The sequence below is a fragment of the Aquarana catesbeiana genome, linkage group LG06 (assembly GCF_042186555.1).
Source record: "Aquarana catesbeiana isolate 2022-GZ linkage group LG06, ASM4218655v1, whole genome shotgun sequence".
Classification (NCBI taxonomy): Eukaryota; Metazoa; Chordata; class Amphibia; order Anura; family Ranidae; genus Aquarana; species Aquarana catesbeiana.
The window spans coordinates 274,375,431-274,388,109 of record NC_133329.1 but is presented as its reverse complement, the minus strand read 5'-3'; positions in this window follow the sequence as shown (position 1 = coordinate 274,388,109).

Below are 12,679 nucleotides of genomic sequence, written 5' to 3'. Positions count from 1 at the left end.
CCCAATGTCCCTTATAATTGATCATAAGTTACAAATTCCAACAGATGTAATGTGTGATACTGTCCTCAAAATTCCCAAAGGAATATCCACCAATATGTGCAGACAAAAATCTTCATGCAGTAGTGAATAACCCTCCACCAGATGTGCCCTCACCTGGGAGGATATGACCACAGAATTGATCTAAACAAGCCTTTTTCCCTCTGCAGGGGATCTTTAATGGCTGTCCCAATGGATGACACAGGAAATCCACATCGCTCCTAAAATATCTCCTCCACTCAGCCAGATCAAGATAAAAGAAAACTATACATAGTGCTTAATCCTTTAAAAACCATCAGTCTTTATTAAAACATCTAATGGTATAGCACTCACATGTTCATGGTGCTGCCAGTGCACCAAACTATACACAGCATGACACAATAGCAATTCAGCTCAATACAATGCTTGATTTGATGCTCTTGAGAAATATATTTACCAATCTCTGTCAAGTAACAGACACTCCGTGGCATCCACAAGCCCCTTCTCTGTTATGGATCCTTTGTAAGCGCTCATCTTAGCATATTTTGCGTTGTCAGACGCAGGCTGTACATTGCAGGGGTCGCAAATGGGCCCCTTCAGTCTCTCCTCCTAAGTCTGTATCTGACTTTAGTCTTGTGACCTGCCTGAGGAGGAGGTCGACCAAGATTTGTTATGTGCTTCTGACAAATCAGACATGCCTTCTGCTGAGGTCTCATCAAAACTTGGGTATGCCATTGCTACCCTTATTTAGTCTGCTCACCCTAGGGTCTCCAGCATGAGTTCCCTAAAAATGTCCACACCTGTTACGACCTTCCCAGTTCAGTTGCTCTTAGAGCCATCTTGTATGGTTAGTGTCCCTCACCCTGATAATCGTTGTCCCTCCTAAGCATTTCGCTCAGCAATATCCTATTGATGAGAATATTTTGCCGTAACAGGACTTTGATGGTATCTGTAGAAGATAATCCCATTTTCAAGAAACCGTTGGATAAGCGGTTAGAAGTCCCTCTATAAGGCCTTGTTCTCCCTGACAAATCCCACAATGCAACCTGCCGCTGCATCCTTTACCGTCTGCAAGACCCTTGCTGTCTGGACTAAGCACAAAGTCCGAGACCCAGGTTTCAATTTGACAGATCCCTTCGTTTATCACACCCAGTGTTTTTATCTATGGCATTACACTATTGCATGAACGGCCTAGTAGATACTCTCCACCAGATATCCAGGATGCACCTCCTTTCCAAACAGTCTTCTGGCTCAAATGCTGGACGGCAAAACTCCCATGTAAGAAGGTACCTCCTTGGACAAATACGTTGAGGAAATCACTGGGGGTAGAAGTACTCCCTCTCCAGAAAAAGAGACGCACTCCTGCATGTAGACCTTCGATTCCTGAAAAGTTCCTTCCATCCCCCGAGAAGTTCCAAGTCTAAGCCTGAAGCACAATTCATTCGGAAAACTTAAACCTTCAGCCCGGGTTCACACCTATGCCAATTAGATGTGCGTTTCCCCGCATCTAATTTGCATGGTAGGAGAATGTGACTGGCTCCCTATGGAGCCGGTTCACATATCTCCGGGGCGGCTGCGGAACGCACTGCACTGCACTGTGCGTCTTTGGCTCCGTTTCAGGGCCGAATTCAGGCATAGAATCGGCCCTGATTCGTCCTTGAAATGGGGAACAGGGATGCACAGCGCTCCTGTGCGATCCGCAGCACGTTATAGTGTGAACCCGGGCTCAAGCTGACTAAGCCTGGTTCCAAGTCCTCTTCACAATGAAGAATGGGGGGCCATCTGGTCCCAAGAAATCTCAGATGTATTTTAGAACATGTCATATGCAAGAGCTACACACTAGAGTTTCGGACTCCAATTCCTCCCCACTTCATGCTCTTGAATCCTGAGGAACGCTTTCAGGTTTGTACTCAAACTTATCACTGTTTCCAAGGCAAATGGAGGCACTGGGCCCATTTTAGTTCTGAAAACTCAACTAGTTCCTGTGGTTCCAAACCTTTTGCACGTAATCTCCCAGGTCAGCGTTTACCTAATTTCTACCTGGGGATTTTTTGCCCTTCATGAGCAATAGTGATGCCTACTTGCACATTCTTATCTTTCCTCCTTTTATCAATGCTTTCTGTATTTTTGATGTGGACACATACCATTACCAATTGTCTCCCTTCCCTTTTGGCTTGTCCATTGCACCATGGGTCAGGCACAGAGTAATCTGTCACAAAGCCTATGATCGTTGAACAGTCTTTTGTTTGCCGATTGCTGGGATTTGACACATTGCAGATTGGGTAAACAGATTTTTGGGAGGGACTAGGGATGACCCAGCTGTCAAAGAATCTATGGATTTAAATAAAAAATTTTAGAGGAAGATGGAGCTTCTTCCAAAATGGTTTCAGGGACATGGACGCCAAGCTGAAGTAAAGGACCTGCAAGTTAGTTTTTTCTGAAATACTTTACCACCAGCCACTCCATAGATGCAGCGGGAGCTCAGAGAAATGAAGAAATGGCTGACAAACGGGTGTAAGAAAAAGGGGTTTGGAGAATTAGGCAGACTTTTTCGGTCTGCTATCAGTTCTACAGTAGGCACGCATTGCACATAAATATTGAGGGTGCAGCTATATCTAGAAGAAAAATGTCTAGAATGTTGGAGGAGCTTTTAAAATTAAATCTGGAGGGATGGAATCTGAAGGGGATTTAATGTATAGTGAACAAGAGCCAGTTGTGGATACAGGATATAGAGGTAAGTGTAACCGGGGAGGCAGGGCACAAAACTGACAGCCGGGAAATTGTATTACCTAAACGCAAAGCAAGAAGTCTAGCAAAAACAAATTACAATACATAAAACAATGCTAAGGACTGATGCAAAAAAGCATGTACACAAAGGTTAGAAGCCTGGTAAACAAAATGGATGAGCTAGAATTTATTTTATTAGGAGGAGATTGACTTTTTATGGGATTATCACTGACCTGGATGGATTGCTCAAAGGACTGGGCTGTAAATACTGCAAGGACAGGGTTGGGGAGGTGCTGGGGTATGTCTATTTGCCTAGAGCTGCCTGAAAGTGACTAGTTATCAACAATGAGTGTTGTGGTGAGGCCAAATCTTTGTAGCTGGAGCTTTATATGAGTGCTACAAATAGTAAATTAATTATGGGTGTGTGCTCCAGGCCCCCAAAAGATTGAGGAGTAAGAGATGAATCTTCTTTCTCAGATAAAAATGGCAGAGAAACAGAGTTATATTCTGGGGGACTTCTAGAACTGCAAGCTTTAGCAAAGTGTGCAGTATCATTTATCCGTCCATTATCTGTTTAGTTGAACATATTGCAGGACAATTTCATATGACAAATGGTAGAAGCCCCAGCTAGAAAAAAATGTTTTGTTTGATTTAGTAATCTTGATTTAATACAGATCTTCTGCTCTCTCTTTACCAGGTAAATGGGGCCAGATCTTTTCAACAAAGTCAGAAATGGGAATGTTTTAAGGAAATATATATTAGGGGTCACCAAATTTATCGGCGCAGACGATATTCAAATTATTCTAATTATCGGTATCGGCCAGAAACTTACCAATTTTAGTCAGACCTCCTCCCCCTGTCCCCACGCGGAGCTCGTTGCAGTCTCTGTCAGCGGTGCGTGGGCAGCAGAGAGATGACATCAACTCTCACTGCCTGCCTTGCATCACCGCTGTTCCACCCCTACAGCAGGGCCACGAAGGCTGCTCTTGAGAGAGCTGCAGCCACCGGCGAGCAAAGAGATAGTTACGTCATCTCTCACCACCCACCCACATGTGGCAGTTTACATGCTCGGACGCCGCTGGGGAGCGGGTGCCAGAAGTAGAGACAAGCTGCATATGGGTGGCAGGTAACGGTGACAAGCTGCATATAGGTGCAGGTGACAGCAGCAAGTGACAAGCTGCATCTGGGTGACAGTGGCAAGTGACATGCTGCATCTGGTGGTTTGTGACAGTGATATACTGAATATCGGCACCTGATATTGGCTATTGGCCTGAAAGGCGGTTGAAAAATCAGTATTGGCCCTGAAAAAACTATATTGATCAACCTCTCTTAAATAAATAAATATATGTATAATTAATATATATGCAGTCAGGTCCATAAATATTGGGACATCAACATAAGTCTAATCTTTTTGGCTCTATAGACCACCACAATGGATTTGAAATGAAACGAACAAGATGTGCTTTAACTGCAGACTTTCAGCTTTAATTTGGGGGTATTTACATCCAAATCAGGTGAACAGTGTAGGAATTACAACAGTTTGTATATGTGCCTCACACTTTTTAAGGGACCAAAAGTAATGGGACAATTGGCTGCTCAGCTGTTCCATGGCCAGGTGTGTGTTATTACCTCATTATCCCATCTACAAGGAGCAGATAAAAGGTCCAGAGTTAATTTCAAGTGTGCTATTTGCATTTGGAATCTGTTGCTGTCAACTCTCAATATGAGATCCAAAGAGCTATTGCTATCATTGAAGCAAGCCACCATTAGGCTGAAAAAACAAAACAAACTCATCAGAGAGATGGCAAAAACATTAGGTGTGGCCAAATCAACAGTTTGGAACATCCTTAAAAAGAAAGAACGCATCGGTGAGCTCAGCGACACCAAAAGACCCGGAAGACCACGGAAAACAACTGTAGTGGATGACCGAAGAATTCTTTCCCTGGTGAAGAAAACACCCTTCACAACAGTTGGCCAGATCAAGAACACTCTCCAGGAGGTAGATGTATGTGTGTCAAAGTCAACAATCAAGAGAAGACTTCACCAGTGTGAATACAGAGGGTTCACCACAAGATGTAAACCATTGGTGAGCCTCAGAAACAGGAAGGCCAGATTAGAGTTTGCCAAACAACATCTAAAAAAGCCTTTACAGTTCTGGAACATCTTATGGACAGATGAGACCAAGATCAACTTGTACCAGAGTGATGGGAAGAGAAGAGTATGAAGAAGGAAAGGAACTGCTATGGACCAAAGCATACCACGTCATCAGTGAAGCATGGTGGTGGTAGTGTCATGACGTGGGCATGTATGGCTGCCTATGGAACTGGTCCTCTTGTATTTATTGATGATCTGACTGCTGACAAAAGCAGCAGGATGAATTCTGAAGTGTTTCGGGCAATATTATCTGCTCATATTCAGCAAAATGCTTCAGAACTCATTGGACGGCGCTTCACAGTGCAGATGGACAATGACCCGAAGCATACTGCGAAAGCAACTAAAGAGTTTTTTAAGGGAAATAAGTGGAATGTTATGCAATGGCCAAGTCAATCACCTGACCTGAATCCGATTGAGCATGCATTTCACTTGCTGAAGACAAACCTGAAGGGAAAATGCCCCAAGAACAAGCAGAAACTGAAGACAGTTGCAGTAGAGGCCTGGCAGAGAATTACCAGGGATGAAACCCAGCATCTGGTGATGACTATGCGTTCCAGACTTCAGGCTGTTATTGACTGCAAAGAATTTGCATCCAAGTATTAAAAAGTGAAAGTTTTATGGATGATTGTTAATCTGTCCCATTACTTTTGGTCCCTTAAAAAGTGGGAAGCACATATACAAACTGTTGTACTTCCTACACCGTTCACCTGTTTAGGATGTAAATACCCTAAAATTAAAGCTGAAAGTCTGCAGTTAAAGCACATCTTGTTTGCTTCATTTCAAATCCACTGTGGTGGTGTATAGAGGCAAAAAGATTAGACTTATGTCGATGTCCCAATATTTATGGACCTGACTGTGTGTGTGTGTGTGTAAAAAATATATATATATAATTTTTTTTTTTTTATTGGGTTTTAGACATTACAGGTAATAGGATACAGTAATTACGGATGCTGCCACCGTGGCTTACAGTAGTAACTGCTGTAGTTTTTGCATAGGGCACAACACCATGGAATTATGCTACATGTCATAAGAATAAGAGCACAACATAGAGCTAGGAAAGATGGTAAAGCAAGGCACGCATGTGTCAAATTCCATTGAGAATATAACGGTTACACTCATAGAGGTGGAATTTTAGGAATGCTATATGGGTTAGACCAGTGATGGCAAAATTTGGCACCCCAGATGTTTTGGAACTACATTTCCCATGATGCTCATGCACTCTGCAGTGTAGTTGAGAATCATGGGAAATGTAGTTTCAAAACCTCTGGGGTACCAAGGTTAAGTGTTATAGCAGTCAAGCCATAGTTTCCAATGTTTCTCAAAGATAGGTAGTGTGTCAGTTTGTAGGGTTATTGTTCTTTCATATTAGTGTTGGTGGGTAATGGGGACAGTTTCTGATGAGTTAGGGGCTAGTTCTTTTTTCCAGTTCCTCGTGATAGTTAATTTGGCTGACAGTAGAAGGTTTGCTATGATTTTACGGTAGGGGTGAGGGAAACTTTAAATACCTAGATTTTATATAGCTAAGCCTAGGGTCGAGTCGGTGAGGATTCTTGTAATATCTGATAGTGTTTGAAATATTTTCCGCCAGAAACTCTGTATTATTAATAACAATAATAATAATATAGCGCCTACAGTTTGCACAGCACTTTACAACATTAGGGCAGACAGTACAATTACAATTCAATATAGCAGGATTCATAGGGCCCTACTTGTTTGAGCTTACAATCTAGGAGGGCAGGTGAAGTGATACAAAAGTGTAATAGCTGTGGGGGGTGAGCTGATGAAGAAAATAGAAGTGCAGTTGTTATGTGGAGGGAGAATAGGCTTCTTTGAAGAGAAAAGTTTTCAGGGATCGCCTAAAAGTGGATAGATTTGGAGACAGTCTGACAGATTGGGGTAGGGAGTTCCAGATGATGGGAGAGGCTCGGGAGAAGTCCTGAAGGCGAATATGGGAGGAGGTGATGAGGAAGCTAGAGAGCAGGAGGTCTTGGGAGGAATGAAGAGGACAATTAGGTTGGTATTTTGAGACTAGGCTAATGATGTAGCTGGGGGCAGAGTTGCGGATGGCTTTGTAACTTACTGTTAGTATTTTGAATTTAATTTGTTGGACGAGTGGCAGCCAATGGAGGGATTGGCAGAGAGGGGTAGCAGACACTAAGCTATTTGTAAGGTGGATGAGTCTGGCAGCAGCATTCATGATGAAGGTGGGATAGTCTATTTAAAGGTAAGCCAATGAGGAGGGAGTTGCAGTAGTCGAAGCGAGAGATAACCAGGGAGTGGATCAGAAGCTTTGTGGTTTCATTGGTTAGAAAGGGACGTCGTTTAGAGATGTTGCGGAGGTTGAGGCGGCAAGCTTTGGAGAATGATTGCATGTGGGGCCAAAAGGAGAGTTCAGCGTCCAGGATAACACCTAGCACCCTGACATGTGGGGATGGGTGGATGGTTGTGTCATTGCTCTTGACAGAAGTCAGGGAAAGAGGCACGTGGGGGAGATCTAGAAGTAGGAGTACAGAATAGTGTCCGTTGGTTTTTGCGGTTAGTAGGTCATTTGTGAGTTTTAAAAGAGTTTCTGTGGAGTGTTGATGGCGATATCCAGATTGAAGGGGATCGAGAAGGTTATTCTTAGTGAGGTGGTCATTCAGTTGGTTGTCAACCAGGCGTTTAAGGAGTTATATATTATATCTGTATATTTTTGCATGACCACAATATATAGAAGAGATTAACTGTATGGCCGTAGCCCCTCCAACATGAGGGAGAGCATTCAGGATACAACTTAGCTAATTTATATGGTGTGAGATACCATCTTGTAGAGATTTTTAAAGCCAACTCCTAATGGTTCACGCAATGTATAATGTTATACGTGTTTTTTTTGGCTTCTTGGCATTGAGCGTTAGTGAAGAACATATAGATCGTCCTCCTACTTGAACATGGCTTTCGTTTTAGAGAATTTGGCCTTATTTCATAGTAAGGAATACAAGAATGAGGGGTGTGGCCAGGATGTGAAGCCGGGAAGACTTGTCTCGCAGAGGCTCCTGACATTCGGCATTTTCCTGTCCATAGGGAGCTACCTACCGCCATCCTGCTCAGCAAACCGCTGCAATCTGCCTGGGGATATCCTCCTGTGTTGCCCATGTGAGGGAGGAAGTCAGCCAGGAAGAAGCAGAACGCCGGCGGGCATCGGGGCTCCCCGCCAGTCACATGCGCGGCAGCCATCTTGTCACCTTGTGCACCGCGCTGATCCACTGTAGCAGTGCAGAGGAGCGGAGTGGGGGGATCATGAAGCCCGAGGCTGCTGCTAGCCCAGGGCCCTCTCCAGCTGCAGATGTGTCAGAAGATCCAGCGGCAACGGCTATTCTTATGGCCATAGAGGCAAGTAAAACCTCCCTCATGACCAGAATATAGATACCTTGGCCCTGGAGTGCGGTCTCATGAGGCAAGATCTGGACAAAGTCTGTGGTCGCCTGGGCAATGCTGAGACCTGCATATCTGATGTGGAGGATACTGCTGCTGCCCATAATAGAACCCTCACGGATCTGCAGCGCCAAGTGAAGATCCTGATGGTGCCGTCAGACAACGCAGAAAATAGGCTGCGCAGAAATAATGTGCGGGTAGTGGAGTTGCCAGAGGGCGCAGAGGGAGATAATCCTGCCACCTTTGCAGAATCTCTCTTCAAGCAGGTATTAAACCCATAGCTCCCAACTGTCCCTGATTTTGAGGGACTGTCCCTGATTTGGTACAAAGTCCCTCTGTCCCTCTTTCCTCCTCATTTGTTCCTCATTTTGGTCTGATCTATATAGTTGTATATTGTCACGAAACGTCCCACACTCCGCTTGAGTGCTTCCGTCATATACCACTTCCTCCCAGTCTGTATACAGATATCCCAACCTCTCTGAGCACAAAACAAGGCAACACTTGCTTGTTGCTAACATGAACTCACTTTATTCAGAACCAGAACACAGTCTTATATACAGGAGAAAATATTACTCTAACAATACAAACGTAACCTAATTAACCTAATTAACATGAGCTAATTAACTAATCCTTTATACAGCTTAGGTGATTGAGACATGACCTTTTGCCCAGATTGAGTTAATTATCACAGGACACTTTCTCACAATAGCAGCAGCTCCAAAAGGAGTCGTCCCGTCACCTACATTGTATAGAGGACAATGTGATCAGCTCATTCAATTAACATAAACACAGGTAGTTGGAGTTGATGACACCAGCATCTCCTCACAGGATGTGTCCCAACAGTATAATTCAGTCTTATCATTCTAATATGGCATATAAAGGGTTCCCAGAGTCTGTGTGTTTTGGGGGGACATGGAGCTGAATCCAAAGTAACACCAACCCCAGGGTCCCCAGGCATACAGCTCACAGAGAGCACCATTCCCCCAAATGCTAGGGCCCATAATCAAAAGGCAACAAGCTTGCATTCAGTCCTCTCCAACAGCCCCTGTCCGGCTAGGTCTGTCACATTTCTCCCCTTTCGGCAGGAGACTAACATAGGAGGAGACCCCAGACGGGTTGACTCCGAAGTTAGTCAGTAGTTCCAGTCCTCTACTGCCTGTACCCACACAGTACCCCAAATAAATTATTCCAAACAGAGTATTACTCACCCAGCCAACCTCTGCCTGTCTCAGAGAACATATCTGCCACTGGGGAGAGGCCTGGACTGGCCCTTCTCCCTGGAGTCCTTTCTGCCGCTGGAGAGAAGATAGGGGGACTGAGCTCACTCCATCCTGCTGTTGGGGATCTGGGCCGACTGCCCAGCATCCCTGGGGTATACAGGTGGGAACTGAAGCCCCATCCACCGACACCAGATCAAGCTGCAGTTGTGAGGTGATGACTGCATTCTCTCCTTGGATCCTGATCTGCAGATCGCGATAGACTGCCACCTCCTCAACTTGGGCCTCCACAATTGCTGCAGGTGTGGGGCAGAGGTCTTGGACCCTCTGTCCGGTTGCCAGCACTTCTGCTGGGGATTTGCTAGGTGATTCCTCCTCTACAGAAACGTCTATCAAATCCTCAGTCTCTGGAGTTGCTAAAAGTGTGGGACAAAGGTCTTGGACCCTCTGTTCAGTTACCAGATCTTCAGCTGGAGAAGTTTGTTGTAACTCCATAGATGCTGCTGGCAGAAAATCACATGTCCCTGTCAGTGTTGTGGGAGAAAGGCCGACTAGCTCTTCTCTCAAGAAGGCCGAAGCCACTGTTGGTGCTGGGCAGAGTACAGTGAACTTTGGCCCTGATAGCAGCTCTTCTGCTGGAGGCTCATCAGGTTGTTCTTCCTCAGCAGAAAAGTCTATCAAATCCCATGTCTCTGCAACTGATGTCTGGGAATAGAGGTTCACCATCTCCTGTCCGTGGAACTCAGAAGATGCCATCAGTGCTGAGCAGAGCGCAATGAAGTTTGGCCCTAATCCCAACTCTTCTGCTGGGGGCTCACCCGATGGTTCTTCCTCAGCAGAAAAGTCTATCAAATCCCCTGTCTCTGCAACTGGTGTCTGGGGATGGAGGTTCACCATCTCCTGTCCATGGAATCCAGAAGATGCTATCAGTGCTGGGCAGAGGTTAGCAGAGCTCTGCCCTGTTGTCAGCACTTCAGGTTTGGGGATGGCAATCTCCAGATTTTCCACTGCAGATTCTCTGGCATGCTGCTGGACAGGCACATTCCTCCATCCAAGATCATCCCATGCAGAAACAGGATCATCAAGGTCAGTCAGCACTTGCTGCATCCGCCATAAGACCTCCGCCTCCATAGCTGCGGGGGCAGGTTGGCAAAGCACACTATTGCTCTGCCACATTGCCGACTCTTCAGCCAGGATTTCAGGGTTGTCAGCTGGTATTTCCTGATAGTCCCAGGCAAAGGGAGCCCAGCCCTGGCACTGAGCAATGTCTAGCAGCCGTCTGTAGGCGATCTCTAGCTCCCATTCCTGAATGGCCAGAAACTCCAAATCTTCCTGTGCCCAGTGCACTTCCGAAATGTTCAGTAGCCCTCCACCACTCCAAATCACTCCCAAAGTTAGAGTCCCCTGTCAGCTTCACATACAACAGTCCCAAGCCGCCGTAGCTTAAGCCTTCCGTTGGGCTGTCATCCGCTCTCCAGGGACATGCTTGGGATACATGCCACCGGAGGGCTCTGTAGCTCTCATCCAGCTTTATCTCTGCCCAGACCAGCCTGCTTAATTCAGCTGTCTGCTTCTTGTGTGGTTTTTCTCCCAAAAACCGCACCCGCAGTCCGTACTGCGACCAGTACCTTTCCTCAATGGAGGGGAGAACTTTTCCCTGGTGTCGCTGCTCACGGGCTAGCGCTTCCTTCCAGAGTTTGCAGCGAATAGAATCACACCATCCCAGCAGGACCTGCTCTGATACTGGTCCTCTGTGCTGTATCTGCATCTCTCGCAACCTCCTTCTCCTCATCCATGGCGGCTGGTATCTGTACCTCTCCTCTCCTGCTATCTGGACCTTGGATCCAGATGGAAGTTTGGATGTCCCAGACTGCAGGAAGCTTTCCCGCTGCTTGCCACCAATGTCACGGAACGTCCCACACTCCGCTTGAGTGCTTCCGTCATATACCATTTCCTCCCAGTCTGTATACAGATATCCCAACCTCTCTGAGCACAAAACAAGGCGACACTTGCTTGTTGCTAACATGAACTCACTTTATTCAAAAACCAGAATACAGTCTTATATACAGGAGAAAATATTACTCTAACAATACAAACGTAACCTAATTAACCTAATTACCATGAGCTAATTAACTAATCCTTTATACAGCCTAGGTGATTGAGACATGACCTTTTGTCCAGACTGAGTTAATTATCACAGGACACCTTCTCACAATAGCAGCAGCTCCAATAGGAGTCATCCCGTCACCTACATTGTATAGAGGACAATGTGATCAGCTCATTCAATTAACATAAACACAGGTAGTTGGAGTTGATGACACCAGCATCTCCTCACAGGATGTGTCCCAACAGTATAATTCAGTCTTATCATTCTAATATGGCATATAAAGGGTTCCCAGAGTCTGTGTGTTTTGGGGGGACATGGAGCTGAATCCAAAGTAACACCAACCCCAGGGTCCCCAGGCATACAGCTCACAGAGAGCACCATTCCCCCAAATGCTAGGGCCCATAATCAAAAGGCAACAGGCTTGCATTCAGTCCTCTCCAACAGCCTCTGTCCCGGCTAGGTCTGTCACATATATAAAATGCAATTTTTATCTTTCAAAAAGTGTTTCCCAGTGCTAAACCTTTCATCCAATTTCTAAATTGCTGCATTTGTAAATTTTAAAAGCCAGTATAAAGGAATAGTAGTGGTAAAAAAAAAAAGCACTTGTGGGTTTAACTAATATTTTTTTCTATAACTCTCCTTTAAGGGGGCGTGGCAGGGGGTGTGTCCTATGCCTATATACTTTTGCTAATAGGTGTCTCTCGTTCCCATTTCAAAATGTTGGGAGGTGTGTTAAACCTGCAGAGGGTCTCGCCTGTCTATCAAGTGGAAAGGGCGCATAGAGTCCCAACTGGTTCTAGAATCCCTGGCGCTCCTGCCCGCGCGTTCCTTGTTCGCTTCCATAATTTTCGGGTCACAGATCCCATCCTGGCTGAGGCACGGAGACAACAAACCATCCAGTATGACAACGCAGTGCTGCACCTCTTCCCTGACTTCTCGCCGGAATTACAGAAGCGCAGGAGATCCTTTGTGGAGGTGAGAAAGAAGCTGCGGAAAAGGGCCTCAAGTAAAGTATGTTGTATCCCAGCAGGATGAGAGTCCAGCATAA